This window comes from Bos mutus, chromosome 2 (assembly GCF_027580195.1).
Source record: "Bos mutus isolate GX-2022 chromosome 2, NWIPB_WYAK_1.1, whole genome shotgun sequence".
Lineage (NCBI taxonomy): Eukaryota > Metazoa > Chordata > Mammalia > Artiodactyla > Bovidae > Bos > Bos mutus.
The window spans coordinates 57,396,380-57,413,352 of record NC_091618.1 but is presented as its reverse complement, the minus strand read 5'-3'; positions in this window follow the sequence as shown (position 1 = coordinate 57,413,352).

Below are 16,973 nucleotides of genomic sequence, written 5' to 3'. Positions count from 1 at the left end.
TGACAATATCCAGAAAGTTGTGAATGCAGCCACATAAGTCCTCACCCAGCTGTAATTATGGATGTGTTTCTTTCCTTCCATAAGGGGTTTTAGAGTAAATCATACTTTCCCACCCTCTATGCTTTCATATACTACGCTTTCTGATGAAAGCAATAGTCCTCAAGCTTTAGTATTCATCTGAACCCTAGGCTTTACCCAGAGAGTCTCTGATGCAGTAGTTTCTAATAAGGTCTGAGAATTTGCTTTTTTTACATCCCTGGTGGTCCTGATGCTGTTGATCTGTGGCTGCATTTTGAAAAACACTGGGAAAGCACTGCTTCCATTTATGAGCCAACTACTACTAATCTGAAACTTGCTGTTATTCAGTCGCTAAGTTGTGTCCGACTCTGTAATTCCAAGGACTGCAGCATGCCAGGTTCCTTTGTACTCCACTATCTCTTAGAAGTGAAGTGAAGTGAAGTGAAGTAAAGTGTCAGTTGCTCAGTTATGTCCAACTCTTTGTGACCCTATGGACTGTAGCCTGCCAGACTCCTTTGTCCATGGAATTCTCCAGGCAAGAATATTGGGGTGGATATTCTTTCTTTTCTCCAGGAAATCTTCCTGACCCAGGGATCAAACCTGGATCCCCTGCATTGCAGGTGTATTCTTTACTATCTGAGCCACCAGATGATATTGCTCAAATGCATGTCCATTGAGTCGGTGATGCTATCCAACCATTTCATCCTCTGTTTCTCTCTTCTCCTCCTGGCCTCAATCTTTACCAGAATCAGGGTCTTTTTCAATAAATCAACTCTTCCCATCAAGTGGCCAAAGTATTAGTGCCTCAGCTTTAGTATCAGTCCTTCCAGTGAATATTCAGGGTTGATTTCCTTTATAATTGACTGGTTTGATCTCCTTGCAGTCCAAGGGCCTCTCAAGAGTCTTCTCCAGCACCACAGTTTGAAAGCATCAATTCTTCAATGCTCAGCCTTATTTATGGTCCAAGTTTCATAGAGTCTGCCTGCAATGCAGGAGACCCCAGTTTGATTCATGTGTTAGGAATATCCACTGGTGAAGGGATAGGCTACTCACTCCAGTATTCTTGGGCTTCCCTTATGGCTCAGCTGGTAAAGAATCCACCTGCAATGTGGGAGACCTGGGTTCGATCCCCGGGTTGGGAAGATTCTCTGGAGAAGGGAAAGACTACACACTCCAGTATTCTGGGCAGGAGAACTCCAGGGACTGTATAGTCCATGGGATCTCAAAGTGTTGGACATAACTGAGCAACTCTCACTTCACTCTCACATCTGTACATGACTACTGGAAAAACCATAGATTTGATCATATGTACCTTTGTTGGCAAATGGATGTTTCTGCTTTTTAATGCATTGTCTAGGTTTGTCATAGCTTTCCTTCCAATGAGCAAGCATCTTTGAATTTCTCGGTTGCAGTAACCATCTGCAGTGATTTTGGAGCCCAAGAAAACAAGGTCCAATCTGAACCTACCTTCTTAAATTTAGCACAAATTGCTCTTTGTAGAAGCCCTCTTGACTCCTCCTGCACCTCCATGGGGCTAGGGGGGGCCATCCCTGGTGTCCCACTGATGTGTGAATATTCCCTGCCATGGTATTCAGCACTGCATTATAGAATCTGTGTTCTTGAGTGGCAAGAGGGCATATTTCCTAGACATTCTGCCAAGGCTGGCACAATTCTTGGCACAGACAGGCTTTATTCATGCTGAGATGTATGCCAAAGGAAAGAGAGATTAATCCAACAAACATACATTGGGGATTTAAGTTATGTGAATATCCAGGCCCAAGATCCATTTGTAAATAAATGACAGGAATTGTCTAGTTGGAGAGTGAGGTTTATTTAGTGATTGAAGATGAGGTGTGTGCTGGTGTTCAAGAAGTTCAAGTGCTGGTGTCCATCTCCTCTTTCAATGAGTATTGGCCTTGTGACTTGCCTTGGTCAGGGACATGTGACAGAAGTGACATTAAGCTAGTTCAAGGCTAGTCTTCAGGAAGTTCTGCAATTTCTGCTTTTATTCTGTGAAAACAGATGCCATGCAAGAAACTCAACTACCCTAAGCCTTCCATGTTCTGAGGAAGCCCAAGATACCACTGTGGTGAAAGCATGGGAAGAAACATTCCATATCATCATCTATTTTAACTTAGCATTTTTCTTTTTTTTTTCCCTCTTGCCCATTTGGACATAACTTTCTATTGAAATGTTCTTTGGTTTTTTGGTCTTAGTTTTGTAAATTCAGTTCTGTTCAGTCGCTTAGTCATGTCCAAAACTTTGTGACCCATGAACCGCAGCACACCAGGTCTCCCTGTCTATCACCAACTGCCAGAGTCTACCCAAACCCATGTCCATTGAGTTAGTGAAGCCATCCAACCATCTCATCCTCTCTTGTCCCCTTCTTCTTCTGCCATCAATCTTTCCCAGAATCAGGGTCTTTTTGAATGAATCAGCTCTTCCAATCAGGTGGTCAAAGTACTGGAGTTTCAGCTTCAACATCAGTCCTTCCAACGAACACCCAGGACCCATCTCCTTTAGGATGGACTGGTTGGATATCCTTGCAGTCCAAGGAAATCTCAAGCCTTCTCCAACACCTCAGTTCAAAAGCATCAATTCTTCAGCTCTCAGCTTTCTTTAGAGTCCATCTCTTACATCCATACATGACTATTGGAAAAACCATAGTCTTAACTAGATGGACCTTTGCTGACAAAGTAATGTCTCTGCTTTTTAATATGCTGTCTATGTTGGTCATAACTTCCTTCCAAGGAGTAAACGTCTTTTCATTTCATGGCTGCAATCACCATCTGCAATGATTTTGGAGCCCCCAAAATAAAGTCAGCCACTGTTTTCACTGTTTCCTCATCTATTTGCCAGGAAATGATGGGATCAGATGCCATGATCTTAGTTTTCTGAATGTTGAGCTTTAAGCCAACATTTTCACTCTTCTCTTCCACTTTCAACAAGAGGCTCTTTAGTTCTTCTTCACTTTCTGCCATAAGGGCAGTGTCATCTGCATATCTGAGGTTATTGATATTTCTCCCAGCAATCTTGATTCCAGCTTGTGCTTCCTCTAGCCCAGCATTTCTCATGATGTACTTTGCATATAAGTTAAATAAACAGGGTGACAATATACAGCCTTGACGTACTCCTTTTCCTATTTGGAACCAGTCTGTTGTTCCATGTCCAGTTCTAACTGTTGCTTCCTGACTTGCATACAGGTTTCTCAAGAGGCAGGTCAGATGGTCTGGTATTCCCATCTCTTTCAGAGTTTTCCACAGTTTATTGTGATCCACACAGTCAAAGGCTTTGGCATAGTCAATAAAGCAGAAATAGATGCTTTTCTGGAACTCTCTTGCTTTTTCAATGATCCAGCAGATGTTGGCAATTTGTTCTCTGGTTCCTCTGCCTTTTCTAAAACCAGCTTGAACATCTGGAATTTCACAGTTCACGTATTGCTGAAGCCTGGCTTGGAGAATTTTGAGCATTACTTTGCAAGTTTTGTAAACTGTTTCTGCTCAAACATGGAAATTTAACAAAATTATATAAAGTTGATTGTGAAGTTGTAGAATGGCAAATAAATTTATAATTATATAACAGAGAAGGCTAAGCAGAAAGTATATTTCAATATGTCACTATAAAGACTCTGCCTTATGTAGACTTAATGTAAGATAAAGTGAAAGCCACTCAACCATGTCTGACTATTTGTGACCCCATGGGCTCATGCACATGATGCTCCTCTGTGTATGGAATTCTCCAGGCAAGAATACTGGAGTGGGTTACCACTTCCTTCTCCAGTAATGTAAGATATGTACCTTCAAATTCAGAAATTTGGATGTTAATATGAGGGTGACCTTCTTTGACTTTTTGGACCAGACCACACACCAGCTTTATGTAGACAAATTAATATCCTCTGCTGACACCAGATGAATGTAGCTGAATCCAGTGGATCAACAGAATTATGAGGAATAATGAAAGTTGATTTCTCAGCCACTAGTTTTGGGAGTGGTTTGTTATATTGCAAAAGGCAGCTGAAAGATATGGGATGTGAAATGTGGATTGGGTGTCTCACAAGTTGTAGTATCAGTATCATTCCCTGTAGACTAATATTATACCATAAAACATCAATAATATTTTTGGAATATAATCAAAATCATACACAATAAATGCAATCACAAAAGATATATTTCTCTCCAACAATTAGCCATTCAAAAATAGTTCCTAAGATTACATAAAAGGCAAAATGGTATCATGCTTAAGAGAATGGATTCAGGGATGAATGATACTAATACTAGTGAGAGTAATAATAGTTATTGACTGTTACTATTTATCCACCTAATGTGTTGAAAAATGTTCTTACTTAATCCTCACAAAATGCCATGAAAATCATTTGTCACAGTTTAAGGTAGAGAAATTTAAATCCACCTGTTTGGTAAACTACATTACTGATTCCAAATATTCAAATGTATTTTTTTCTTCTCCATAACTATAGATCTAGATCTCATCCATATAACCAGACAGGCAGATAATCCATGCTATTAATCTACCATATTGTATTTTTAGATATCAGCAATCCTGCACCATTGCCAGCAACAACAAAAATATTGATATGTTTTTAATGACAAGAGTGGGTAGACAAATTCCTGACTCAAATATAGTAAAAACAGGGTTAGAAAATGTTAAATTTTGACATTTCTTGACTCTGAGATATCTCAGAGATTTTTTTTAATGCTAATGTGCTCTGTGAATATACTGTAACCTTGCTGCTGGAAATGATTCGACCTTGAAATCCTTTCAGACCATCAATTACAACACATATAGATAGTTATATTCCTCAAAACATAGGTTGGAAAATGCTATTATAGACAAAGGAATGAGGTAGTCAATTGATTGATTTTTAACTGAAACAACAAGCCTGGGGGAGGGGAAAAGTAAGTCAATGTATAGATACCGTCCTATTTGACATTATTTAATTTTGCATTAAATAGAATACCAATATTATATTTTATCAGCATATGCTATGTTCTTTTATATTAACAATTAAACCCATGAAGATATAAACATCATTTCTGGTGTGGAGGCCCAGTAGATAGGCCACGTTCCAGACACATGTTACTGCTCTCAGGAGGATTCACAAATAGAGATTTTATTTTCCTTGTAGCCTAAACTATGTTGACGTATGACTTGGAGAGGAAATGCTCAGTGATGTTAAATAAGGCATGGAATGCATACTTTTTTTCTGCCCATTGATGGAATGAATTTCTCTGTAGCTCAGATTCCATTCCAAAAGTAGATTTTCCCATCAGAGAATGGAGTGAAATGTCTGCATTGCAGTGTAATAATAACATACATAGGACTGAGCAACCAGAGAGGAGAGAGAAACTATACCTGGATGATGTCTAAAGCAAATGCCCACTTCATAGGATATATTGAAAGAATCTTTCAGAATCAGCTGAAAAAATATTTCTGAAATTAAATTTTAAACGGATGTTTTAGTGGGGAGTAAAATAAATTTGAGTCTGTGGCAAAGATATGCCCCAAAATAGGGTGCAATAATCTCAGTGTAATAATGTCAAAAAAAGAAAAAGACTGAATATTAAAATCAAAATTGCTATAATTGTTCCCCTAGGCAATGGCACCCCACTCCAGTACTCTTGCCTGGAAAATCCCATGGACTGAGGAGCCTGGTGGGCTGCAGTCCGTGGGGTCTCGAGGAGTCAGACATGACTGAGCGACGTCACTTTCACTTTTCACTTTCATGCATTGGAGAAGGAAATGGCAACCCACTCCAGTGTTCTGCCTGGAGAATCCCAGGGACGGCAGAGCCTGGTGGGCTGACGTCTATGGGGTCACACAGAGTTGGACATGACTGAAGCGACTTAGCAGTAGCAGCAGCATACTTTTTAAAAGATGAAATGAGTTAATATACAAACCCAATCTGTATTATTTTGAGTATATGCTTATGTGTGGTTTAGAAATAAGAAGTTATACAAATTTTTAATTCAGTATTGTGAATTTATATAATTTCTTCCCAGGTGGCACTAGTGATAAAGATCACGCTGGCCAGTGCAGAAGATGCAAGGGACTTGGGCTCAATCCCTGGGTCAGGAAGATCCCCTGGAAAAGGGCATGGCAACCCACTCCAGTATTCTTGCCTGGAGAATTCTCATGGACAAAGGAGCCTGGCTAGGCTACAGTCCATGGGGTCACAAAGAGTCAGACATAACTGAAGTGACTTACAATGCACACATTGTGAAATGAAATAATACCATTTGCAGCAACATGTATTGACCTAGAAATTCTCATACTAAGTGAAGTAAGTCAGAAAAAGACGAATGTCATATGATGTCACTTATATGTGAAATCTAAAGAACTGATGTAAATGAATTTATTTATAAAACAGAAACAGACTCACAAACTTCAAAACAAACTTATGGTTTGTGGAAAGGTGTGACCCAGAGGGGTAAATCAAGAATTTGGGATGGACATATACACACTACTATATATATATATATATAACAGATCATCAAAAAGGACCCACTGTATAGTACAAGGAACTCTACTCAATGTTCTGTAATAACCTATGGGATAAAAGGGGCTTCCCTGTGGCTCAGCTGGTAAAGAATCTTCCTGTAATGTGGGAAACCTGGGTTTGATCCCTGGGTTGGGAAGATACCCTGGAGAAGAGAACAGCTACCCACTCCATTATTCTGGTCTGGAGAATTCCATGGACTTTATAGCCCATGGGGTCACAAAGAGTCAGACACCACTGAGTGACATTCACATTTACTTTCATATGGGAAAAGAATCTAAAAAAAGAATAGGTATATGTTTATGTGTAACTGAATCACTTTACTATACCCCTGCAAATAACACAACATTGTAAATCAACTATACTCAAATTTAAAATAAAAGTTAATTTGAAAACTAAAATTAGAGACAGGAAAAATGGCAGAAGGCACAGGGCAGTGGCTGACCACACAGAGATGATATCAGGCCCTGAACCTTTGGAGTGGGAGCACTGACTCTGAGACCATAGACTACCAGAAAACCAACCCTAGGGAGTATCAAATAGAACTCACACAAAGCAAACCACTTGAATACAAGACCCAGCATCACTCAACCACCATAGAATCCTGTGTAGGATGCCTCATCTAAACAACAAGAAAAACAAGAATATAAACCCAGTCATCAACAGACAAGATTACCATGTCACTCAGCCTTGCCCATCACAAAAAAAAAAAAACCTCAGCACAAATCTCACCCTATATGAAGCTTACAGAAGCCACTGGACCAACCTTGCTGTTGCTGCTGCTAAGTCACTTCAGTTGTGTCCGACTCTGTGCGACCCCATAGACAGCAGCCCACCAGGCTCCCCCGTCCCTGGGATTCTCCAGGCAAGAACACTGGAGTGGGTTGCCATTTCCTTCTCCAATGCATGAAAGTGAAAAGTGAAAGTGAAGTCGCTCAGTCATGTCTGACCCTCAGTGACCCCCATGGACTGCAGTCTACCAGGCTCCTCCGTCCATAGGATTTTCCAGGCAAGTGTACTGGAGTGGGGTGCCAGTGCCTTCTCTGGGACCAACCTTAGGAGGGCAGAAACCAAAAGGAAAAAAGAATTCAAGTGTGAAGCCTGGGAAGAGGAGACCTCAAACACAATAAGTTTTAAAAATAATGAAAAGATAGAGAAATACTACACAAATGAAGGAACAAACTAGAAACAAAGAAGTTCAAGTAAATGAAGATGAAATAGGCAAAATACCTGAAGAAGAATTCAGAATAATGATAGTAAAGTTGATCAAAAACTCTGAAAACAGAATGGAGAAAATGAATGCAAGAATCAATTAACAAAGACTTGAAGAATTAAAGAATAAACATACAAAGACAAACAATACAAATACTGAAATTAAAAATACTCTAGAAGTAATCAATAGCAGAATATCAGAAGCAGAAGAACGAATCAGTGAGTTGGAAGATAAAATGGTGGAAATAACTTCTAAAGAGCAGAATAAAGTAAAAAGAATTGAGGGTAGTCTCAGAGACCTCCAGGACAATATCAAACACACCAACATTCGAATTATAGGGGTACAGGAGAAGAGAAAAAGAAAGTGTATGAGAAATTTTTTGAAGAAATTATAGTCGAAAATTTCCCCAACATGGAAAAGGAAATAGTCAATCAACTCCAAGAGATGCAAAGAATCCATACAAGATAAACCCAAGGAGAAACATGCCAAGACATATACCAATCAAACTAACAAAGACTAAACACAAAGAAAGAATATTAAAAGCAGCAAGGGAAAAGCAACAAGTAACATACAAGGGAAACTCCATACATTTAACAGCTGATCTTTCAGCAGAAACTCTGTAGGCCAGAAAGGAATGGCAGGATATATTTAAAGTACTGAAAGGGGAAAATCTACAACCAAGATTATTGTACCCAGCAAGGATCTCATTCAAAATTGATGGAGAAATAAAAAAAAATTTTCAGACAAGCAAAAGTTAAGAGAATTCAGTACCACCAAACCAATTTCAAAACAAATGTTAAAGGGACTTATATAGTCAAGAAATACAAGAGAAGAAAAAGATCTACAAAATCAACCCTAAAAGTGAGAGGATGGAAAATATATATTCCATGCAAATGGAAAGCAAATGAAAGCTAGAGCAGCAATCCTCATATCAGACAAAACAGATCTTAAAATAAAGATTACAAGAGATAAGGACGGATGCTACATAACGATCAAGGGATCAGTCCAAGAGTAAGACATAACAATTGTAAATATCTATGCACCCAACATTGGAGCACCTCAATACATAAGACAAACACTAACAAACATAAAAGGAGAAATTAACAGTAACACAATAATAGTAGGAGACTTTAACACCCCACTCATACCAATGGACAGATCATCAAAACTGAAAGTTAATAAGGAAACACAAGTCTTAAATGATACATTAGATGAGATGGATCTCATTAATATCTTCAGGACATTCCATCCAAATGCAGAAGAATACACCTTCTTCTCAAGTGTACATGGAACATACTTAGGATAGACCACATCTTGGGTCACATCACACCTCAGTAAATTTAAGAAAATTGAAATTATTTCAAGCATCTTCTTCAACCAGAACACTATGAGACTAGATATCAATTACAAGGAAAAAAAAAACTGTAAGAAACACAAACACGAGGAGATTAAGCAACATGTTACTATATAACAAATAGGTTACTAAAGAAATCAAAAGGGAAATCAAAAAATTTCTGGAAACAAATGACAATGAAAACATGACAACTCAAAACCTATGGGATCCAGCAAAAGCAATTGTAATTGGGAAGTTTATAGCAATACAGTCCTACCACAAAAAACAAGAAAAACATTGAATAGACAACCTAACTGTACACCTAACACAACTGGAAAAAGAAGAACAAAAATTCCCCAAAATTGATAGAAGGAAAGAAACCATAAGGACCAGAGCAGAAATAAGTGAAAAAGAAATGAAAGAAACAATAGTAAAGATTATTAAAACTAAAAGCTGGTTCTTTAAGAAGATAAAAAAATTGACAAACCTTTAGCAAGACTCAACAAGAAAAAAAAAAAGAGTCAAATCAACAAAATTAGAAATGAGTAAGGAGAGGTTACAACAGACAATCCTTTCCAGAAATACAAAGGATTATAAAAGACTATTGTGACAACTATATGGCAAAAAAATGGATAACCTGGAAGAAATGGACAGATTCTTAGAAAAGTTCAATCTTCCAAGACTGAACCAGGAAGAAATAGAAATTATGAACAACCACATTACAAGCACTGAAATTGAAGCTGTGATCAGAAATATCCCAAGAAACAAAAGCCCAGGACCAGATGGCTTCACAGGAGAATTCTGTCAAACATTTGGAGAAGAGCTAATGCCTATCCTTATAAAACTCTTTCAAAAATTGCAGAGGAAGGAACACTTCCAAACTCATCCTACAAGGCCACCATCACCCTGAAACCAAAACCAGACAAAGAGAACACACAAAAAAGAAAAATACAGGCCAATATCATTGATGAGCATAGATGCAAAAATCCTCAACAAAGTTTTAGCAATCAGATTTCAGCAACACATCAAAAAGCTCATACACCGTGATCAAGTTGGGTTATTCCAGGGATGCAAGGATTCTTCAGCATACACAAATCAATCAATGTGATACACCATATTGACAAATTGAAAGATAAAAGCCATATGATAACCTCAATAGATACAGAAAAAACCTTTGACAAAATTCAGCACCCATTTATGACTGTTGCTGCTGCTGCTAAGTCATGTCAGTCATGTCCAACTCTGTGCGACCCCATAGACAGCAGCCCACCAGGCTCCCCCGTCGGTGGGATTCTCCAGGCAAGAAAACTGGAGTGGGTTCATTTATGACTACAGCTCTTCAAAAATGGGCATAGAAGGAACCTACCTCAACATAGGAAAGGCCATATATAATAAGCCTACAGAAGCTCTATACAGTCAGCAAAAACAAGACCGGGAGCTGACTGTGGCTCAGATCATGAACTCCTTATTGCCAAATTCAGACTTAAATTGAAGAGAGTGGGAAAAACCACTAGACCATTCAGGTATGACCTTAATCAAATCCCTTATGATTATACAGTGGAAGTGAGAAATAGATTTAAGGGACTAGATCTGATAGAGTGCCTGATGAACTATGGACTGAAGTTCGTGACATTGTACAGGAGACAAGGATCAAGACCATCCCCATGGAAAAGAAATGCAAGCAAAATGGCTGTCTGGGGAGGTCTTACAAATAGCTGAGAAAAGAAGAGAAGCGAAAAGCAAAGGAGAAAAGGAAAGACATAAGCATCTAAATTCAGAGTTCCAAAGAATAGCAAGGAGAGATAAGAAAGCCTTCCTAATGATCAATGCAAAGAAATAGAGGAAAACACAGAATGAGAAAGACTAGAGATCTCTTCAAGAAAATTAGAGATACCAAGGGAACATTTCATGCAAAGATGGGCTCAATAAAGGACAGAAATGGTATGGACCTAACAGAAGCAGAAGATATTAAGAAGAGATGGCAAGAATACACAGAAAAACTGTACAAAAAGAGCTTCACAACCCAGATAATCACGATGGTGTGATCACTCACCTAGAGCCAGACATCCTGGAATATGAAGTCAAGTGGGCCTTAGAAAGCATCACTATAAACAAAGCTAGTGGAGGTGATGGAATTCCAGTTGAACTATTCCAAATCCTGAAAGATGATGCTGTGAAAGTGCTGCACTCAATATGCCAGCAAATTTGGAAAATTCAGCAGTGGCCACAGGATTGGAAAAGGTCAGTTTTCATTCCAATCCCAAAGAAAGGCAATGCCAAAGAATGTTCAAACTACCGCACAATTGCACTCATCTTACACGCTAGTAAAGTAATGCTCAAAATTTTCCAAGCCAGGCTTCAGCAATACGTGAACTATGAACTTCCAGATGTTCAAGCTGGTTTTAGAAAAGGGAGAGGAACCAGAGATCAAATTGCCAACATCTGCTGGATCATGGAAAAAGCAAGAGAGTTCCAGAAAAACATCTATTTCTGCTTTATTGACTATGCCAAAGCCTTTGACTGCATTGAACACAATAAACTGTGGAAAATTCTGAAAGAGATGGGAATACCAGACCACCTGACCTGCCTCTTGAGAAACCTATATACAGGTCAGGAAGCAACAGTTAGAACTGGACATGGAACAACAGACTGGTTCCAAATAGGAAAAGGAGTACATCAAGGCAGTAAATTGTCACCCTGTTTATTTAACTTATATGCAGAGTACATCATGAGAAACACTGGGCTGGAAGAAGCACAAGCTGGAATCAAGATTGCCAGGAGAAATATCAATAACCTGAGATATGCAGATGACACCACCCTTATGGCAGAAAGTGCAGAGGAACTCAAAAGCCTCTTGATGAAAGTGAAAGAGGGGAGTGATGAAGTTGGCTTAAAGCTCAACATTCAGAAAACTAAGATCATGGCATCTGGTCCCGTCACTTCATGGGAAACAGATGGGGAAACAGGGGAAACAGTGTCAGACTTTATTTTGGGGGCTCCAAAATCACTGTAGATGGTGATTGCAGCCATGAAATTAAAAGACGCTTACTCCTTGGAAGAAAAGTTATGACCAACCTAGATAGTATAATTGAAAAGCAGAGATATTACTTTGCCAACAAAGGTCCATCTAGTCAAGGCTATGGTTTTTCCAGTGGTCATGTATGGATGTGAAAGTTGGACTGTGAAGAAATCTGAGCACCAAAGAATTGATGCTTTTGAACTGTGGTGTTGGAGAAGACTCTTGAGAGTCCCTTGGACTGCAAGGAGATCGAACCAGTCCATTCTGAAGGAGATCAGCCCTGGGATTTTTTGGAAGGAATGATGCTAAAGCTGAAACTCCAGTACTTTGGCCACCTCATGAGAAGAGTTGACTCATTGGAAAAGACCCTGATGCTGGGAGGGATAGGGGGCAGGAGGAGAAGGGGTCGACAGTGGATGAGATGGCTGGATAGCATCACCGACTCAATGGACAAGAGTTTGAGTGAACTCCGGGAGTTGGTGATGGACAGGGAGGCCTGGCATGCTGTGATTCATGGGGTCGCAAAGAGTCGGACATGACTGAGTGCCTGAACTGAACTGAACTTAACAACAAACATTATTCTCAATGGTGAATAATTGAAAGCATTCCTTCTAAGATCAGGAACAAGACAAGGGTGTCCCTTTTCACGACTATTACTGAACATAGTTTTGAAAGTCCTAGCTAAAGCAATCAGAAAAGAATAAGAAATAAAAGGAATCCAGGTCAGAAAAGAAAAAGTAAAGCTCTCACTGTTTGAAGATGACATGATACTATACAGATTTATCCCTAAAGATAGTATCAGAAAATTACTACAGCTAATCAATGAATTTAGCAAAGTTGCAGGACACAAGTCAATACACAGAAATATGCATTTCTATACACTAACAATGAAAAATCTGAAAGAGAAATTAAGAAATCAATCCCATTTACCATTGCAACAAAAATAATTAAATATCTAGGAATAAACTTACCTACGGAGACAAAAGAACTGTACAGAGAAAATTATAAGACACTGATGAAAGAAATCAAAGATCACATAAACAGATGGAGGGATATGTCATGTTCATGGGTAGGAAGAATCAATATTATGAAAATGACTGTACTACCAAATGCAATCTACAGATTCAATGTGACCCCTATCAAAATTACCAATGGCATTTTTCACAGAACTAAAACAAAAAAATTCACAATTCATATGGAAACACAAAAGATCCCTAATAGTCAAAGCAGTCTTGAGAAAGAAGGATGGAGCTGGAGGAATCTCCTTCCTGACTTTAGATTATACTACAAAGCTACAGTCATCAAGAAAATATGATAATGACACAAAAACAGAAATATATACCAATGGAACAAGATAGAAAGTCAAGAAATAAACCCATGCACCTGTGGGTACCTTATTTTTGACAAGGGAGGCAAGAATACAAAAATGGGGCAAAGATATCCTCTTCAATAAACAGTGCTGGGAAAACTGGACAGCTACATGTAAAAGAAAGAAATTAGAACAATTCCTAACACCATACACAAAGATAAACTTAAAATGGATTAAAGACTTAAATGTAAGACCAGAAACTATAAAACTCTTAGAGGAAAACATCGACAGAACACTCGATGACATAAATAAAAGCAAGATCCTCTATGACCCACCTTCTAGAGTAATGGAAATAAAAGTAAACAAGTGGGACGTGATTAAACTTAACAGCTTTTGCACAGCAAAGAAAACTTAAGCAAGGTGAAAAGACAACCCTCAGGATGGCAGAAAATAATAGCAAATGAAACAACTGACAAAGGATTAATTTCCAAAATATCCAAGCAGCTTATACAACTCAATACCAGAAAAACAAACAACCCAATCAAAAAGTGGGGAAAAGACCTAACAGACATTTCTCCAAAGAAGACATACAGATGGCTAACAAACACAAGAAAACATGCTCAACATCGCTCATTAGTAGAGAAATGAAAATCAAAACTGCAATGAAATATCACCTCACAGGGCTCAGAATGGCCATAATCAAAAAGTCTACAAATGATAAATGCTGGAGAGGGTGTGGAGAAAAGGGAAAAGGGAATGCTGTTGCACTATTGGTGGGAATGTAAACTGATACAGCCACTATGGAAGACAGTATGGAGATTCCTTTAAAAACTTGAAGAAAACCACCATATGACCTAGCAATCTCGCTGCTAGGTATATACCCTGAGGAAACCAAATTGAAAAAGATGCACATGTATCCCATTGTTCATTGCAGCATATTTACGATAGCCAGAACATGGAAGCAATTTAGATGTCCACTGACAGATGAATGGATAAAAAAGTTGTGGTACATATACACAATGGAATATTAGCCATAAAAAGGAATACATTTGAGTCAGTTCTATATGAGGTAGATCAACCTAGAGCCTATTACACAGAGTGAAGTAAGTCAGAAAGAGAAAGATAAATATCATATTCTAACACATATATAAGGAATCTAGATAATGGTACTGAAGAATTTATTTACAGGCCAGCAGTGGAGAAACAGACATAGAGAATAGACTTACGGACATGGGGAGAGGGGAGGAAAGGGTGAGGTGTATGGAGAGTAACATGGAAACTTATATTACTATATGTAAAATAGATAGCCAATGGGAATTTCCTGTGTGGCTCAAGGAAACTCAAACAGGGGGTCTCTATCAATCTATAGCAGTGGGATGGGAAGGAGACGGGAGGGAGGTTCAAAAGGGAGGTGATATATGTATACCTATGGCTGATTCATGTTGAGGCTTTACAGAAAACAACAAAATTCCGTAAAGCCATTATCCTTCAATTAAAATGTAAATAAATTTTAAAACACTGAAAAAAATTTTAAATATATTTCGTGTTAAGAAGACAAGAAAAATTTAAACATAAATGTTTTCTCTGCCCTTTGGCCTCTTCTCTCCCCTGTTGTGCATTGTGAATCTGTGTTTTGCAGCTATCAAAACTTCCCCATCAGCAGAAATAACATGCTCAACTATAAAGAGAAACATTCTCCTGTCTTCAACAAGACAACTCTTTAAAAACAATTCTTTTTTTGATAGGGAATCACGTGGTGTTCAGATCTGGATTGTGTAAACTGTCAACAACACATCGCTTAATGTAGAGGTCTGTCTCAAAACCATATGACTGCCTCAAATTCTAAAGAACAGAACTTTCTCAGAGTTTTCTGAGATGCTCTTCATGGATTATAATCCTCACATTTGGCTCAAATAGAATTTTCCATTCTTTTCTTAGATGGATTGATAAGTTTTTCATCAAAAATATTAATAGTGGATTATCTTCAACAAAGTCTTTTTAATAACATTACACATTAAATGTGCCTTTCCAAGTGTTTTTATGGCCAGTGAAGATCTTTTTTGGAAAATTGCAGTGAAGGTTCTAAAGTCTAGTATGTTTCCGTTTCCATAATGTTCTTTAAACAGTTTATTTTTGCCTAGTGTATTTATTACAATGGCTCTTTTAGGGGAACTTGGGTTGGTGGAATGTCCAAAATGCAAAGTTGCTAAATACTATTAACCAAAACTATTGTTAGGGGTTACTGTGAACTCAAATAGAGTAAGATCCAGACTATCTGGGCTGCATAGTTTGTCTCAAAACAATATGCAGTTTCTCATATATAATAAACACACATACACACACATATTATAATATGTACATACACATACACATTGGAGAAGGAAATGGCAACCCATTCTAGTGTTCTTGCCTGGAAAATTCCATGGACAGAGGACCCTGGTGGGCCCCAGTCCATGGGGTCACAAAGAGTTGAACACAACTGAGCGACTGAGCACACTTAGTATAGGTATATCTACACACACACACACACACACATTTATTAGTGTGTATATACTGTCACAAGACAGTATACAAAGAACAAAGAGGTAGAAACAAAGGACATATGACTCACACACAAAATAACACATGATCTTGGAATAAATGAAAGACCTTTCATGAAATGCATTTATTTAAAGCACCAAGTTTATTTATCAAAAGCCTTGAATTGTGATTTCCATATTCCATAGTGTCCACATGGAAACTTTGCCAAAGATTAGGGTACAGAACAGTTTAGTCTGTGTACAGAGCATTTGCATTATTGTCCAATGGACTCATGGTTATAACACGGTTCTGACAATTGGCACAGAAATTATTCAGGACAAAATCAGTTGCTACCTATCCTTAGCATTTCAAGTGCAACGGAACGCAGTTTCCACTGGCCATTGTGGTATCAGTGTACCACATCTAGAAATTCAAACAACTTTGCTTATATAGTGTTTCAGTACGCAAAGATTTATGAAACATAATATTAAGAACTATTTCCACTATTGACAATTGTATTGATTTCTGTTATTTGGACTGTTTTCTTTATGTATTTTAACTAGCATTCCCTAACAGTACCAGAGAAAGGACTTTTCAGTACTTTATACATCATGAAAAATAGTAAGCATTTACATGTAACTGGGAGCTAAAATTTTAAATTCTTTTTAATTCAGGTGTAATCTGCATATGATAAAATTTATCTTTTTAAAGTATACAATTGAATGAGTTCTGTCAAGTTGAATACAGTAGGGTTACCACCATTATGATCTAGCTATGAAACATTTCCATCATTCCATAAAGTCACTCAAACTCTTTACTCCCACCCCTGGCAACTGCTGATCTTTTTGTCTTTTCTAGAGTATCATATGATTGGTATCTTCCACATGTAGTTCTTGCACTTGGTTTCTTTAACTTAATGTAGTACTTTTGAAACTCATTTATGTTGTTGAAGTGTAAGTAATTGATTCTTTCTTGCTGTTGAGGAATATTCCACTGTATGGATGTATCACAACTTATTTATTCATTCACTGGCTAATGAGGATTTGA